Source organism: Triturus cristatus, chromosome 1_1 (assembly GCF_964204655.1).
Source record: "Triturus cristatus chromosome 1_1, aTriCri1.1, whole genome shotgun sequence".
Lineage (NCBI taxonomy): Eukaryota > Metazoa > Chordata > Amphibia > Caudata > Salamandridae > Triturus > Triturus cristatus.
In genome coordinates this window covers 1,065,286,728-1,065,305,594 of record NC_140579.1, presented here as the reverse complement: position 1 = coordinate 1,065,305,594, position 18,867 = coordinate 1,065,286,728, and the positions used below count along the sequence as shown (strand labels likewise).

Here is an 18,867-nt window from a genome sequence, read left to right as displayed (position 1 = left end):
CCCACCACATTTTCAACAGAGCCGCCGACACCATCGCACCCATGCTCCTCCACACCATCAACTGCTCCCTGGCAACCGCCTCATTCCCTAACGACTGGAAACACACTGAGATCAACCCCCTCCTGAAGAAACCCTCGGCGGACCCCACCGACCTCAAAAACTACAGACGCATCTCCCTGCTACCGTTCCCAGCGAAAGTCATGGAGAAAGCCATCAACAGCCAACTCGCCACATTCATCGAAGAACACAACATCCTCGACTCCTCCCAATTCAGCTTCAGAAAAAAACCACAGTACGGAAACCGCCCTCCTCGCCGTAACAGACGACATCCATACCTTACTGTACAAAGGAGAAACAGCAGCCCTCATCCTCCTCGACCTCTCAGCTGCGTTCGACACAGTCTCTCACCGCACCCTAATACGCAGACTCCATGACGCAGGCATCCAAGACCAGGCCCTTGACTGGATCCGCTCCTTCCTCTCTGGCAGAACGCAGCGGGTCAGAATCCCCCCCTTTCCTCTCCGACCCTACACCTACTGCTGCAGATCGGCACATATAATTCTCCCTACTTCCACGGACAGAGTAAATCCACAGTCACACGCACATACTCTCATCATACGCTAGGGCCCATCACACTAACGTTCATTCTATTACTCTATCCACACTGAATATATAGGAGAAATCCTAAACCATCTGCATCTAAAGTGAGGTCAATGCAACCTAAAGAAATTGTCCTGAGTCATGATTTAAAACATAGGAAATACATTCGAATACTCAATAAATGACAAAGAAATAACCACCCGACACTGTGATTCAAACAAAATGGTTGTTTATCTAAATTAGTTCAAAGGAAAGTCAATCAATAGCGAAATCATTATTCTCATAGTTACCTATTCTAGCTAAATGGGTCAGGACAGGTCTCTCAGTAAAGTCTCCTGAGTCGCCGTCCTCTCAATCAGCATCGATCCTCTCGAGCATAGGTTCAAGAAGAAGTGGCCTTAGACCCTCTCTAGTCTAACAATATTTATAATGAAACTTACAAAATAAAAGTAACAAACAAACTCTAAACGTCCGTTGAGCCGCTGAGCAGAGCGAGCAGGAAAGGATGTTGATTTGCAACATTTAGAAAACCTCCGCTCAGAAAAATCACAAAAATAAAAACACGGAAGAAGGAAGCTCAAGCTAGAAAATGATACAAATGATACATCCATGAATGCTCTTCCTCGGAACCATAGTGAAGCCACCGCAAGTTTCAGAGTTCATTGTGGCTTTATTCTTTTCCAAGGGCAATTGGCAGCGAGCCTGGAGCTGCTGTCCTCACGGAAACTTTTAATACAGACAGAGGCTGTGGCCAGGTGACTTCCAACCATGTTCAGCGAGGCCTCTTGTCAAATTTCAATCACTCGAGTGCAGGCTGTAAATAGCGGCCATCTTGGATTAGGCCAAAACGGACCATCTTAATTAAAAGAAATACAAACAACATTAATACATTGTAATGATAATACAGTGTTAATACCCACTAATACCCTTATGTGTATGCAATTATCTAGCCTTCTGCGACATAAAGAAGCATTAAAGCACGTTATTTAAAAAGCGTTTGCGCTTGAACAAATAACAAAATAGCACATTAACCACACATATCTAATTAATTCGCTCACCAACTTAGTTCACGTGTTAATAAAGCAACATAAATGCATTCCCACGTATAATTCTTTCATTAGTAATATTGATTAGTCAGAAACCTTAACAAAATTAGTAATTAATAATTAATTATCAGTAACTTTAATTATGACATATAAACATAAAACTGGAGTTTAAATCTCAATAAATTTTCAATAGAACACCCTGCTCCAGCAATCCCCCCTTTGGTGATATATATCACCACAAAAATCAACCCCAAAAAAAAATTTGTCCCCATTTTAGGAGAAATTGAAATGTCTTTTTACAACACTACACACCAGACTCTTTCATCATCCCTCTTCGACTCCAAGTAAACACTCTCCCTCAATTCTTCTAATTCTATTTCTTGTGGGTCTCTCTTTGACCTCTTTTGTTTCTTTTCAGTATTCTGCCTAATTATTTTCTTTTTCCCTCCCCTGTTTTTACAACACAAACACCCTAATCTAAGTATCAATAAAGCAACAATTACACATGTCAAAGGAAATAAAATTTTACCAATAATGGTACTACCTATCTTAGCAATAAAACTCTTAACAGCAACTATCTTATTAGCTAATTTAGTCCAGATACTTTCAGCTTCCAGTGGTACTAATTCTTCATGCAAATCAGTAATATTTTTGATTTAGACCTTTAGATCTTTGCTTTCATCAGGAATGTAAGTGCAACAATGTTGAACTTTCAGCATTCCACAAACTCCACCCTCTTTGGCCAATAGAATATCAAGGGCAAGTCGATTTTGCATAGACATGGCACGTACGGCAATCATCTCCGTATTTACCAAACGAAACCCTCCAGCGGTGCTTGTCGATAAGCGATCCACCACTGTTGACAGTTTCCGAATTCCATATGCATTTAATGAAATTCCCACTGCTGGAATTAAAGCTCCAAAAATATCACCTACAATTTCTGACCAAGTTTCTCTCTTAAAACGTGTTAGTAGATTAATGTGCTCTACATCTTCTATCTTATCTATATGAAAAATCTTCGGAAAGACCAGGCTAACATAACACGTGCCATACCAATGGTCAGGCAACCTGTAATAAGCCTTATTCCCACAAATATAATACACTCCCGGGAAAACTGGATCTTCTCCACCTTTAAATCCCCATCCGGTTGCAATAAAGTATGTATCATGGCACTCACTAGTCCCAACAAAATAGCTATCATATTGGGATTTCCTTCTGGTAATGCACAGTTTACCCTTCTGTGGTGCATCTAAAGCCAAAGTTGGACTGGCCCCATTCCTTAACTCCTTTCCCATCTCAATATCCCATATTGTCTCACTCATTTTAAATTTCCCTGCCTTTTCATGCATGCTCACTCTCCTTTTCTCTACCATGTCTAAGAAAGCCTTTTCTTCTTCTTTCAAACTGCAAGTTAGATTGTTTCTAAAAATGTAATCTAATGTTAATTCTTCTGTCTCAATAAAAATCTCACCAAAAATGTTAGCTTCTTTAGCTGGATTCAGCTTTCTATTCATAGGCAATTGCCCAAAAATTTTATCTTTATTAGACATCTCATAATCTATTTTTCCTAACAAATAAAAAACACTACTTAACACACTACATGAAATTCCATACGTAGCTTGTAAATGATGATAAGTAACACCCTCTGAAACGGATGCAGGTAATTGCATACAAACGTAGCAATCCCTAACTTCCATTGTCTTTACGTATTCATACAACAACTTTGAAAAAACATTGCTAGAAAAATCATTAATTGACCTATCTTTATGTATGTAAATGTTACTACTTCTAGTTTGAATTACTTTTTGTGAACTCCTCTCTATGTTAGTCACATTCTCAGCATGTATTCCAAAAGTATCTATTGTAACTCTAAATGTAACTAATAAAGCTAGTACACCCCATAATAACATTAATAATCCTGTACAGCAGCAGCACAATCTACACCATCTTTTCAGGAAGGCACATCTACTTTGATTATTTTCTGTGTTAGCCATTTTATTACTTCGGCAGTGTCTTTTAACTTAGCCTCTACTACTTGACTACCGAATTTCTAGAACTCTAGATTATTTCAAGCAGCTAATTTCAGATTTTCTTCTTTTCACTCCTCTCCAAGTGACTCCTTCAGTTCACTCAATTTGGATGTTCATCACTTTTCACTTCTTCTTCAGCAACATCAAACTGTATCATCTTCAGCATCCTGAGCATCCGACTCTTCTCCAATGTCAGTCAAGATAACTTTCAGGATTCCAACAGTTTTCTCCTCCTCAACCACTTCTCGTACGGTCCCCTCTGGATTTCCTTGACTTTCTGCCTCTTCACCTTCAGACAGTGCCACGTACGTCCATTCCGGTGACCTATACTTCTGGTTAGGTTTTCTGATTCTCTTGATCTCCTCTGGTTCTTTTGAGACCTTACGTTTCTCACCCTTTGCTTGATTCCGACTGGACACCTCGTTCACCTGTTCAGCTTTCGATGAACTTGAACTTGCACTTGCTCGTGTCAGTCTGTACCTCAGCCTCTTTATCCTGTTAGGCCAAAGATCTCCTCTTACAACCCTTTTTGGTCTCACTTCCTTATTATTTCTTTCTCCGATCCAAGTTCTCTTTCTCAGAACTCGACCCTCTGTTTTCTCATTCTCACTCTCATCTGATTTTGTTTCATTTGCCTCTTGTTCTTCAACAATTCTCTTTTGCTCCACAGACTTCTTTCCCACCACCAATTGAGATTTCCCTATTTCTGTCCCTCCTCGGGTCTCCAACACGCAGTCTTCTTTCTGTCTACTTGTCCCTTCACCTAGCTTATCAGGAATGTTCCCTACACCTCCTCGGGGGTCTTCCGCAATCTGTCCCTCTCTATCTTCTTCTGACCCTACTTCTTCAGGAGTAATCTCAGGTGGATTTTCAACCTTTTCAACCTCCTCATCTGACTCAGGAGTAGTCTCTGTGGAATTGCTCTTTTCTCTTCTTTCTTCTCCACTCGTTGTTAGAACTTCAGGCACTCTTACAGAATCCGATCTCTCCTCTGAAACGCTCAATGTTTCTCTTGAAGCCTCTCTTGCAAAGAAAAAAAAATCACCTGACTGTCTTTCTCCTTCTCCTTCCCCCCTTTCAGGATTCTTTTTTCTTCTCACCGGTTCAGTCTCTGCATCATCACTGGAATCTGACTCTTCAAAATACTCCTTCCCAGTCCCATCCTTTGGATTTGGAACTCTCAGAGTATGACTTGCATGAACCCAGTTTTTCACACCAGCGCACTTTACTGCAGTTGTCGTAGTCAGAATAACTTGTCTTGGCCTTCCCCACCTTGGAACCAAGCAATTTCTTCTTCTGTGCACCTTTATCCTCACCCAGTCCCCTGGACTCAGATCATGGGCTTGCTTCTTTTCAAGTGTAGTAGCATCTTCTCCAACCTGGTGAAACACAGAATGAACTGCGTCAGCCAGGCCTTTACAGTAATCCAAAATCATGTCATCAGTTATTGTCATCAACTTGTTGACAGGCACGAATGCATGTCTCATTGCACGTCCCATCAATATTTCATGTGGACTCAACCCTGTGGTTCTATCTGGAGTAGACCTAATAGTCATTAGCACTAGAGGCAAGACATCAGGCCATTTCATTCCTTTGGCTAAACACATCTTACCAATTCGGTTTTTGATTGTGCCGTTCATCTGTTCAACAACACCAGAAGCCTCTGGTCTGTATGCACAATGTAGCTTCTGCTGTATGCTCAATGCTTCACAAGTTAAACCCATGAGCTCATTGTAGAAATGTCCACCTCTGTCTGACTCAATTGTCACTGGGAACCCGTACCTAGGAATCCACTCTCTTAACAGTAACTTTGCCACTGTTATTCCATCATTTCTCCTAGTCGGATAGGCCTCTACCCATCTTGAAAACAAACAGACTACCACTAGAACATACCTCAATCTATTTACTTGGGGCATTTCAATGAAATCTATTTGCGTTCTGGTAAAAGGACCTCCTTCTCTGCCTATTGTTCCTAGGCTCACCACTGTCTTCTTTCCAGTATTGAACTGCTGACAAATCAAACATCTTTGACAGATGCTCTCTGCAATCAGCCTGAACTTTGCATTGTACCAGGTTTGTTTAAAGGACCTAATCATTGCATCCCTCCCCAGATGTCCCTGGCCATGATACATTCTTGCCATTGTTGACAACATGCTATTTGGCATAACTGGTCTTCCATCTCTATAGATCCAAACATGATCTGTCTCTCTTGGGGCACAACCTGCCTTAATCCAATCCCTCATTTCCTCATCTCCTGCTTCATCCTGCAACTGTTTCACTTCATCCCACATTTCCAAGACATTAGTAAACATCACAGAACAAAAAGACATCTCCCTTTCTCGTCCCCTGTTAATCGAATGATTGTTCTTTGCACAATACTGTGCTATGTCATTGGCAAAACGATTACCAAGAGTTACAAAATCATCTCCTTGTCCATGAGCAGCACATTTTACAACTGCTAGTTCTTTAGGCAGCTGTATCGCCTCAAGCAACTTCCCAATCACTTCAGCATTCTTTATTGGAGTCCCACTCGACGTCAAGAAACCTCTCTGCAGCCAAAGTTGGCCAAAATCATGAACCACTCCAAATCCATACTGACTATCAGTCATCACAGTCACTCTCAGATTCTTCCCAATCTTGCAAGCTTTCGTCAATGCCACCAATTCAGCCACTTGAGCAGATCTTACTCCTTTCAAAGACGAAGCTTCCATAACCTCTGAAACTTTGCACACTGCATATGCTGCACTCAGCACACCATCATCAGTTCTCAGACATGATCCATCCACAAACAGCACATGATCACTCTCAGGTAATGGCAAATCTCTTATGTCTGGTCTTGGTATTGTGCAGTAATCAAGCACATCCAAACAATCATGATCAACATCATCTCCCACATTCACATTTTCAGCATCTGGCAACAAAGTTGCTGGATTCACATTCACACACCTCTCAAGTCACATTTGATGCTCCCAGAATGATTTACTCATATTTAGTCAGCCGACTATGTGACATATATTGAGTCCTGCTTCTTGTCAAAAGAATTGCCACATCATGAGGTACGAACACCCTTACAGGATATCCCATTATTATACCCTCACTCTGTTCCAAGCTTCTGCATGTAGCAGCTACTGCTTTCAGGCAACCTGGCAAACCCACAGCTACGGGGTCAAGTGTTGATGAGAAGTACGCAATTGGCCTTCTCAGTTGTCCATGTTTCTGAATTAACACTGAAAGTGCACAACCATTTCTTTCACTGCAATACAACTCAAACTCCTTCTCATAGTCTGGCATTCCCAAAGCAGGAGCTTCACACATTCTGCTCTTCAACTCTTCAAATGCTGCCATTTGTTCTGCATCCAATTCCAATGGGTCTCTCACCTCACATTTAGTCAATTTAATCAGTGGCTTTGCTATCAGGGAAAAATTACTTATCCACTGATGACAATAACCCACCATCCCCAGAAACATCCTCACTTCTCTCTGGGTCATCGGGGCTCTCATTCCTCTAATAATCTTGATCCTGTCATCGGTCACCTTTCTCAGACCTTTCTCAATATTGTGTCCAAGATAATGTACTTCTTTCTTGCAAAATTGCAATTTGGCTGGAGATACCTTTAACCCCCCATCTGCCAGATGATTCAGTAAAGCTATGGTATCTACTTCACAAGCTTCATGTGTCTTCGATGCCACAAGTAGGTCATCGATGTACTGCACTAGTACTGAGCTTTCAGGCATGATCAAACTCTCCAATGATTTCTTCAATAACTGATTGAATATGGATGGACTCTCTGTATACCCCTGTGGGATACGACACCATGCTAAAATACGCTATCCAAACCGAAATGCAAAAATCGGCTGGCTGTCATGATGCAATGGAATTGAAAAGAAAGCATGACACAAATCAATCACCGTGTACCACTCAGCATCATGAGGAATCTGATACAAAATCACTGACGGATTTGGCACAATGGGACAACATGCCACCACAATTTTGTTAACTTTTCTCAAATCTTGTACAATTCTGAACTTTCCATTAGGTTTCTTTAGCCCCATTATCGGTGAATTACATGGGCTACTCAGTAACTCTCTCAAAACACCCTGTTGAATCATCTTGTCAATTATAGGGGTTATTCCCTCAATTATTTCTGGTGTCAATCTGTACTGTGGGATATTAGGATAAACAATTCCTTCTTTCACTGAAATCTTCACTGGATCTACATTATTCATCAATCCCACATCTTCTCCAGTAAAATCCCAAACTGCTGTTTTTACTGTGTGTCTCAACTCTTGAGGCAAATCATCTGGATTAAACACAGCATACGTACCAACAATCTCACTCTCTCTATTATCTAGAGTCATCCTGTACAAAACATCCTCATCTGGTGTCTCAAAAGCTATTCCATCCAGAGTACAGAAAATTGTGCAATTCATCTTACACAATAAGTCCCTACCTAACAAATTCACTGGACTAGTGTCACAGACTACAAATCTGTGCATGTCTGAAAATTTCCCTATTCCTTCCCTTACTGGTTCAGTAAGACGAGTCTTAATCTGTGTATTAGCTACACCAACCACTTGGATTGCTTCGTCCGAGAGAGGAAGATTTCTAATATCTGCTGACCTGACAGTTGATCTCGTCGCTCCTGTGTCTACCAAAAAAGTAACACTTTCCCCATTTATTTTCCCATCTACAAATGGTCCTGCCTGGTCTATTTCTAGAGTTGCACCAAGTATGCACTCTTCGGCACCGTCAATAGTCCCCTTCAGACTCACTCCCCTCATTCTTTAGCCAGTACTGCTGTACCGGGTTTGTACGTCTCGGTTTGTTTACCTGCTCATCATTGTAGAATCCCGAATCCTGGTTATACTTTTGGGACCCTCTATTCTGCGGCAAGGGCGGTTTTGGCTCTTGACTCTGCTGTCTGACAACCTTCTGCTGTTGCTGCTGATGATTACACCCCTCGTTCTGCACCTGTTGATTCAATGATTTATTCTCATTACTCACTAATGGTGGATTGGTACACTCGGATCTCCAATGCCCCAATTGTCCACAGTTGTGACATGGGAACTTCTTCTTCGCTTCTTCTAGATTCCCCTTTCCCTTCCCTGTGCCATATCTGGGCCTATTTCCTGGATTGTTTGCCTGTTCCACCAGCTGTGCTTCTTGTCTTTCTGCAACTTTCACCTGTGCCCACATTGCCTTTTCTTTCAGCTTTCTCTGCTTTGCCTCAATTTCATCACTGAAATACTTTGCATGTCTCAAGATTTCATCAATCTTTTTACTCTGCCAGTCAACTGTGTGCTCACGAATCCTTTCACTGATTTCGGGTCTCAAGCCATATACAAACCTGTATACAAAATGACTCAAATCCTTATCACCCAGGTGTTCATCTCCACTAAACTGTTTAAAAGCCAGTATCAGCTTTTCATAAAAAGCATGAACTGATTCTTTTGCTTCCTGATGTGTTCGATCTATCTTAACCCAGTCTGTCTCTTTCGGGGGTACCTTATTCTTCAGGAACACAATAACCTGCTCATACTTCCTCATGACCTCCGGGTCTGGAGCTCCTGTTTTCGGATCTCTTGGATACTCCTTAGCAGGCCAATCTACAACTATTTTACACTCTGCCCACAAGTCTGCTGGAACAATTATATCAAACAGACTATTCAGGTCAATCCACAGCACTTTTGACAATTTCACAAACCTATCTACCTGCCTATACCACTCAACGGGCTTTTCTCTCAGTCGAGGGAAATCATTTGTAAATGACAAAATATCCTGCCTAGTCCATGGGACATGTACATATCCTCCTCCTGGAATCTCTCTCATAGGATAAGCATCCACTGTTTTTTCTTTTTCTCTCATAGGGAAAGCTAAGTAAGTCCTGTCCACTGAATCTTCCCTTTTCTTGTACCACCTATCCTTCCACTTTTCCACATCACCCCATTTTCGCAATAAGGAAATCATTTCCTTAATCTGCCCTGTTCTGCCAACACCATTTAGATTTTCAATATCTTTTTCCAGGAAACTGCTGCAGATCGGCGCATATAAATTCTCCCTACTTCCACGGACAGAGTAAATCCACAGTCACACGCACATACTCTCATCATACGCTAGGGCCCATCACACTAACATTCATTCTATCACTCTATCCACACTGAATATATAGGAGAAATCCTAAACCATCTGCATCTAAAGTGAGGTCAATGCAACCTAAAGAAATTGTCCTGAGTCATGATTTAAAACATAGGAAATACATTCGAATACTCAATAAATGGCAAAGAAATAACCACCCGACACTGTGATTCAAACAAAATGGTTGTTTATCTAAATTAGTTCAAAGGAAAGTCAATCAATAGCGAAATCATTATTCTCATAGTTACCTATTCTAGCTAAATGGGTCAGGACAGGTCTCTCAGTAAAGTCTCCCGAGTCGCCGTCCTCTCAATCAGCATCGATCCTCTCGAGCATAGGTTCAAGAAGAAGTGGCCTTAGACCCTCTCTAGTCTAACAATATTTATAATGAAACTTACAAAATAAAAGTAACAAACAAACTCTAAACGTCCGTTGAGCCGCTGAGCAGAGCGAGCAGGAAAGGATGTTGATTTGCAACATTTAGAAAACCTCCGCTCAGAAAAATCACAAAAATAAAAACACGGAGGATTACAGCCTGCACTCGAGTGATTGAAATTTGACAAGAGGCCTCGCTGACTATGGTTGGAAGTCACCTAACCACAGCCTCTGTCTGTATTAAAAGTTTCCGTGAGGACAGCAGCTCCAGGCTCGCTGCCAATTGCCCTTGGAAAAGAATAAAGCCACAATGAACTATGAAAAACTTATATATATATATAGAAATCCTAAACCATCTGCATCTAAAGTGAGGTCAATGCAACCTAAAGAAATTGTCCTGAGTCATGATTTAAAACATAGGAAATACATTTGAATACTCAATAAATATATTATATTATATATATATAGGAGAAATCCTAAGCCCATCACACTTATATTCGTTCTATCACTCTCATCTGATTCTGTTTCATTTGCCTCTTGTTCTTCAACAATTCTCTTTTGCTCCACAGACTTCTTTCCCACCTATTGAGTATTCGAATGTATTTCCTATGTTTTAAATCATGACTCAGGACAATTTCTTTAGGTTGCATTGACCTCACTTTAGATGCAGATGGTTTAGGATTTCTCCTATATATTCAGTGTGGATAGAGTGATAGAATGAATGTTAGTGTGATGGGCCCTAGCGTATGATGAGAGTATGTGCGTGTGACTGTGGATTTACTCTGTCCGTGGAAGTAGGGAGAATTTATATGCGCCGATCTGCAGCAGTTTCCTGGGTCAGAATCCCCCCCTTTCCTCTCCAACCCTACACCTACGACCTGCGGAGTCCCCCAGAGGTCCTCCCTCAGCCCTACACTCTTCAACGTCTACATGGCTTTGCTCGCCTCCATCGTCAGAACCTACGGACTCAACATTGTGTCATACGCAAACGACACCCAACTCATCCTCTCCCTATCCAACAAACCCAACACCGCCAGACACAACTTTCGAGAAGGCATGGAAGTCATCGCCAAATGGATGAAAAACAGCTGCCTACAACTAAACACCAACAAAACGGAAGTACTCATCATGGGTCCAAACCCAGACGCCTGGAACGACACCTGGGGGCCCCCTGCCCTCGGAAGCCCGTTTAGGGAGGGCTAATGAGGGGGTTTGGGAGGGACAAAGACCCACCTACAAAAGGTAAGACCATTGATTTTCATAGATGGCACTTCTAAAGTTACTAAAGCCAAAAGGGCACAAAACAGTATTAAATGTACTCTAGATCAGTCTTGGAGTAAGTCCAGCAACACACATGGCCAACCACTGGTAACGCAACACACTCACATACAAAATATTGGAGCAAACAAAACTATAGAATTATATTGCCAAACACAGAAACCTTTTTTGCCTTTTGAAGATCTTAATTACTGAAACAATGTATAAAATAATGTGTAATGTACTTTTTTTGCTTTTCACCATTTATTCATTCTTATATGTTATATAATTCAACACCATTTCACCATTCTTATATTTTTGAAAGCAAATCCTCTTGAATTTTATAACAAACCAATTTTGGTAATGCCTTTTCCCGTTAAATGTTAAAAAAAATGGTAATTTATTATTTTAAATGTTGTTGAATTATATACCACGTTTTACAACTCTTGCAACACACCTGGTAATATTAGGAGTGATTGGTCTGAACTTCACCACCCATCTCCAGGTGAAACACATTTCATCACCAACCAGTCACAGCCAGGCTGACCATATAAGAAATGAACTCACACACCAACGTTTTCTGTGTTCACTATGTTGGTGAACTTGTTTCTAGGATTTTGAGAAAGAGCTTTTACAGGTAAAGTTTCAACAACTTTGGGATGTCCAAAGAGCTGTCATTGCGAGATAGCACTTCTCAACTAATGTGATACTTGACAATGTTAAATGCTGGGTGAAGGGCTTGATTTACCTACAGCCCACTCCCATGCTATCCCTGCCTATGTCAAAATATTTACTGCCCTCCATTTCATGACTAGTGGATCTTCGCAGAAGTTCAACTCTGACTACATTGGCATCTCACAGGGAAGCCAGTTTCAATGTTTGCATCAGGTAATGAGTTGCATCAACAGAAGAGTGCAACAGTTTATTGCCATTTCACACTTACAGGAAGAAAGTGAAAGGATCACATGGCACTTCTATGCCTTTGGCCGATTCCCTCTTGTGCGTGCCGTTGACTGCATCCATGTGGCACTCTAGCCACCTCACCACAAAGCACACCTTTTCCACAAAAGACACTAATTTCACTCCATCAATGTGCAAGCTGTCTGCGATGTCAGTGGCTAATTCCTGGAAGCACACACAACAGTTACATTTTCAGACAGACATCTCTTGTGTGATGCTTGGTTTCTGGGAATTTCTGAGTCTCCCTATGGTGAAGTATGGGGAGAAGTAAAACAGCCTACAAAAATAGTAAAAATATGTTATGTTAAATATTAATGCAAATTATTTTTATATATTTATTTTAAATGTAGAACAAACTAAAAAAGTTACAGCACTATTAATTGAATGTTTAATTAAATCTTTATTTAATTTGAATATATTTAATTAAATACAAACATTTTTCCAAACTTTAAATCAAAAAACATAATTCGCACCATAAGTAAAACAAGCATTGGCATAGCCAATAGGTCTCGCTTTAGGGACCTTATAAGTATTTAGTTTTGCAGCACAATATTCTTGGTGCAACAACATCAGCTGTTGCATGGCTAAACCGTGTACCTTATAAGTGTTTAGCCATGCAACAGTTGATGTTGTTGCACCAAGGATATTGTGCTGGATAACTTAACACTTAGGTGCCGATTCCGATCCGTTAAACATTTCCGTACGACTCGTATCCGTATTTTTTTTCGTACGAATCGTACAAGTCACGTCCGACCCGTGAAGTACGATTCGTATGGGAAAAAGTACATACGGATCGGCCCGCTCCGTACGAATCGTAGCGGGAAAAGTTGTACGCACCGTACCCCCACCCCCCGTATGTACGCACCGTACTCCCACCACCCCCTGTATGTACGCACCGTACCCCCACCCCCGTATGTACGCACCGTACTCCCACCACCCCCTGTATGTATGTACCGTACCCCCAGCGCATACGCACTGGGGGTACGGTGCGTACATATGGGAGTGGGGGTTCGGTGCGTACATACGGGGTGGGGGTATGGTGCGTACATACGGGGGTGGTGGGAGTACGGTGTGTACATACGGGGGTGGGGGTACGGTGCGTACATATGGGGGGTGGTGGGAGTACGGTGCGTACATACGGGGGGTACAGTGCGTACATACGGGGGTGGTGGGAGTACGATGCGTACATATGGGGGTGGTGGGAGTACGGTGCGTACATATGGGGGGGGCGGGGGGCCTGCACGCACCGTACTCCCACCACCCCCTGTATGTACATACCGTACCCCCAGCGCATACGCACTGGGGGTACGGTGCATACATACGGGGGTGGGGGTACGGTGCGTATATACGGGGGTGGGGGTACGGTGCGTACATACGGGGGGTGGTGGGAGTACGGTGCGTACATACAGGGGGGTACGGTGCGTACATAGGGGGGGTGGTGGGAGTACGATGCGTACATATGTGGGGTGGTGGGAGTACGGTGCGTACATATGGGGGTGGGGGGCCTGCACGACTCGTACCCCTGGGGACTCAGCTTTTACGGCTGTTTTTGGCTCTCGTAAAAAAAGAGCCGTACGGAGTGCCGTAGGGACGGATCGTACTTGCTGGGCCGTAAAACGCTGCTTACATACGTACGGACGTCGCGTACAGGCTGTTCCGGATCTGATTCGTAGGGTTTTTTTTACCCGTACTGTCTTTTTTAAATTCGTATGGAAATAGGCTTTCTGTACGAATCGTACTTCCTAGGTTGTACAGACAGTTTACCGGGTACGAGTCGTACGGAGAAAACGCTCCGTACGACGATTCGTAGGGCCTTTTTACCGGATCGGAATCGGCACCTTAATGTCCCAAAGGCGAGACCTATTGGCTATGCCAATGCTTGTTTAGCGATGTTGTGCAGCATGGATAAAGAGGAACCCCCCATTAAAAAAAAAAAGATGCTATTATGCAGTCGCAGCAGCTGTGTCATTTTGTAGGTAAAAGCACAACACATGAACGCACCTACAGCGTGTGTGTGCAGGTTTCTTTTTTTTTTTATTTACTGATCCAAGTTGTACTGGTAAATAAAGAAATATAAAGCAGTGCCAAAGCTTGTTTTTTTTTTTTTTAAGGCGGGTGGAGGGAAATAACGAAAGCAGGGCTCAGAAGCAACACGGAGAGTACTGGTGCGGGAAAGATTACAGAGGATGGAGTATGCGTGTGTGTGTGTGTGCGAGAGAGCATGCATGTGTGCCTGTGTGTGTTTGAGAAAGAGAGAGAGCGCGTGCATGTGTGCGTGCCTGTGTGTGTGTGAGAGAGAGAGGGGGAGAGGGAGAGAGAGACAGAGCGTGCATGTGTGCGTGCATGCGTGTGTGAGAGAGGGAGAGAGAGAGCTTGTGTGCATGAAAGAGAGAGAGTTGTAGGGAGAGCAGGTATATCCAATCAATGAGAGGAAAGGCGCCCCGCGGCACCAGTTCTCATGCAATCTTTTCGTGTTTTTAGGTATTTCAAATGCTGTGTTTTTCGGACCTCTGTAATATACACACGAGGGACAAGCGGGGAGCGTGGAGTAGAGCAGGAAAAGGTGTGAGGGAACGCACACACACCACCCTAGCCTTTCACAACCGCACCCACTGCTAAATCCGCAGCTGCAGGAGAATCATTAACAGGCACCAGCCCTGAGCAGCTGGAATGAATGATGCACCACCACTGCTGGAGACTTGACAGGGAGCAGAGGCCTGCCTGCTGTCAAGTCATGACCCAATTGAAAGCAGTGAACACCAATGAATGCCTTACTGTGCATAGCAGAAGTCAAAAGTGCTTCGGCACTGCACACTGCCGCCACCACGCCACCAGTGCTAGAGGCCTGAAAGGGAGCAAAGGGGTCCTTGTATCATATCACAATCAAGTTAAAAGCACCATTGAGGTCTTACTGTAACTACCCCCACCACGCCACCAGTGCTGGAGGCCTGGCAGGGAGCAAGGGGTCCTTGTATCATAATAAAAGCACCAATGAATGACTTACCATGCGTAGCAGGAATCAATGGTGCTTCGGCACTACACACCAAAGAAAGAGCGAGAATGCATGTGTGCGTGAGTGCCTGTGTGTGTGCGCAAGAGAGAGGGAGGGTGTGTGTGGGTGTGTGTATGTGTGTGTGTGAGAGAGAGAGCGTGCATGTGTGCGAGAGTGCGCATGTGTCTGAGTGTGGGTGTGTGTGAGAAAAAGAGAGAGAGAAAGTGCATGTGTTTGTGCATGTGTGTGTGTGTGAGAGTGAGAGAATGTGCATGTGTGCGTGCCTGTGTGTGTGTGAGAGAGAGAGCGTGCATGTGTGCATGCATGTGTGTGAGAGAGGGAGAGAGAGAGAGAGCAGAGAGCCTGCATGTGTGAGTATGCATGTGTGTGTGAGCGCGAGAGAGTGTGCATGTGTGCCTGTGTGTGTGTGAGAAAGAGGGGGAGAGGGAGAGAGAGAGAGCGTGCATGTGTGCGTGCATGCGTGGGTGAGAGAGGGAGAGAGAGCTTGTGTGCGTGAAAGAGAGAGAGAGTTGATGCTGCATGGCAGAGAATGTTGGGGATCCAACAGCAACCCTCGAACCCCTGTAGGCATGTGTTTCGTGGAAAACATGAATATGACTCTAACTCGAGGTTTGTAGGCATGTGTAGGGCACCCTGCCATCCCAGAACAGTAGACTGGGTGTTAACTCTGCTAATTACAAACACAATTAATACAATGCACACATTGAAGCACAGAGGTTTCGAATCGGATGAAGGTCTACGTTGGTTTGATTAGATGAATTGGTGGCTCTGTATCATAGGTTATTAGACTTGGATTCCTGTACTGGCTTGATGTATTGAACTTTTATGAAGCTGTCTTGTTATGCATGATTTAATTACGAGATGTAAATATGCACACTAGTTAATTACAATCTTAACTTTAGTAATATTAAACTGTTTAGCACATTGGGGGTTGTCATGGCTTGACAAAGGGATTGGTTTCCGAGAAGAATCCGATCTGCACATAGTTATTGTAAAATGTTTATTATTGCATAATATCAATGTTTATTATTGCATAATATCACTGAATTACACAACCGGTTCCTGCAAGCCTTTAAATACAGGTGATGCAGTTGCAATTTAAGACCACGGGGTGGCAGTGGTAGTCTCTCGAGTGGTGCGCGAACGGCCATCGCGCAACGCGAAAGTGAAAGTGATCGTAATCGCGATCAAGCGCGCGGCGAGCGATGTGCTTAATGAGCATGAGGAATGCCATATGGCGCCTCTGCTCAAGCTCGCGCCCGTGCACATACACTGCAAGCTGTAGCCGGCGCTAGCATTTTTTGAAGCCCTTACTTAAAGTCTCGCCAGACTAGCTCAAGCGCTGGGTCAGGCGAGACCTAAAAAGGTTACATTTTTTGTGCATTAGTATTTATTAAAAATGGTGTTTATAATTGATTAAAATGTATTTTATTATATTGGGGTGAAAATTAATGTTACCTTAATTTATCAATTCAAAAATTGTTACAATATTTTATAATTAAATAATACCTATGTTTTCTTTTTAGATTTTTTAACATTTATCTATATTTTTTAATAGTTATTTATATTTTAACTATTTTAAATAATTTAATTTAATTTTACATTCTTTTTTATGGAGGTATTATTTAAAGTCGCTTCCTCCATTATTTTCTATGAGAGGGTAGGTCAGTACTAGTTGTTGGCCATGTGTGGTGTTTGAGTTACTACAACTATGAGCTTGAGTAATTTACTACTGTTTTGGGTCCCTTTCTGGCTGTAATAACTTTAGAAGTGCAGTCTGTGAATAGCAATGGACTTACTCGTTTGTGGATAGGTGAATATCCCTCCCTAAACCCCTCCCAATTATCAGTAAAAAAATGTCCAGCCATTCCCCTGGTCCCTCTCACATCCACTAATAAGTGATTACTAAGCATGCAAGGCTACGTAAAGGAGTACACCTGTGGTGCTGCTTTCTATACTAAAAAAAACCTTTTTGTGAATTGGCTCAGATGAATTTAATGCTAATAACTGTTATGTAATTGCATTCTGTTCTACGAAATTAATACACCAGTTACCCCTGGGAAACATCAGTACACATGTGAAAAGATTTAAAAGATGTACACATGTGAGGATCTGGGCTAGGAAAAGATAGGGGAGGTGGAGGTAGAGATGTATACTTGTGGGTTTGTGAAAGCATTTTTTGGTGCTTTAGTAGTACTAATGTAGTAATACTAAAGTGCTACAAAATGCAGTTTGTGAATAGCCCCCATGTTTTATTTCTAGAGGAAAGGGTAGTTTTGCATCTATTGAGGATGCTGAACCTTTTCTATTTTGTCTCCTTTCTAAGATTGTTTAACTCTCTGGATACCAAAATTGTCCTAGAACTGAAGTTAAATGAAGTGAATCTTTCCATTAATTTCCTATATCTTGAGTTTAATGTACTTCCCGCATTGTAAGCAGCATGATACTGGTGCATATCGATTACCTGTGCTTAAAAGGCATTGATGTGTTCCTCCATTTTCCAGAACAGTAAGATAAACCATGTAAGAGCAGAAACTCAAAACGTGTAATGGTAAATTATAATGCTAGTTCATGATGAAACAGGGAGAACCCTTTACCCAAAGAAATGACATCTTCATGTAAACCAAACCAGTCGTAAAGTCAAAGACACAAGAATGGCTATTAGATGCTTAAAAGTGAACATACCCCCCACTGAAGAAAAATGTTTTTGACAATGTTAATCCCTGGAATACAATTTTGAGTAGTCAAAAGATATAAAGCTGGGAATCCACAATTGTTATATTAATGACATAAGAATAACTTTCATGGCCAAGCTGAAAAGGATTTTTATTGCGTAGTGAGTTCTCAAACATTTGTCTTCACAAGACATTGTCTACAGATATTAAGGTCTAATTGCAATGCACTTTGGAATATGTAAAGTAGTATTTCTGTAGTGTTATTTTACAAACTTTTACATGCCTCTGTGTATTTTCTCCCAAAAAATCTAACGTGGGAATAAAATTGAAATATTTGGGGAATTTTGATAGAAAATTAGGACAAGTAGACAGGACTGTGCCCTCTTTGCACTTTTACTGATAGAGAGTTGGATATGTCTAGGCCGATTCACAAAGCATATAAGGCTACGTAAAGGAGTACACCTGTGGTGCTGCTTTCTATTCTAAAAAAAACTTTTTGTGATTTGGCTCAGATGAATTTAATGCTAATAACTGTTATGTAATTGCATTCTGTTCTACGAAATTAATACACTAGTTACCCCTGGGAAAAGTTAGTAATTTTATACCGAATAAAAAGTCGTACGAAAATTTCAAAAACTGTTTATGGCTAGTGCGTATGTCTTTGGAGTTTAAATCTGTACCCACATTGTAAGAAGTAATTTTGCAAGTCCAATTCTCTGGGGGCAACACATGATGTGGTACTAAATTTTACATTGCAAAAAATGAATGATGACTG

At 42.0% G+C, this 18,867-nt stretch overlaps 1 long non-coding RNA gene across 1 annotated transcript in view; it reads right to left on the bottom strand.

The window, feature by feature from the left end:
• Nucleotides 1-812: 812 nt before the first annotated feature.
• LOC146871530 (uncharacterized) overlaps nt 813-18,867 on the bottom strand; it is a 93,644-nt gene continuing 75,589 nt past the window's right edge. The window contains exons 3-4 of the long non-coding RNA XR_014981018.1: nt 8,508-8,648; nt 813-1,456 (exon numbers count right to left, since the gene is read on the bottom strand). This is a non-coding gene — a long non-coding RNA (uncharacterized LOC146871530). The remainder of the gene's footprint in view (nt 1,457-8,507; nt 8,649-18,867) is intronic.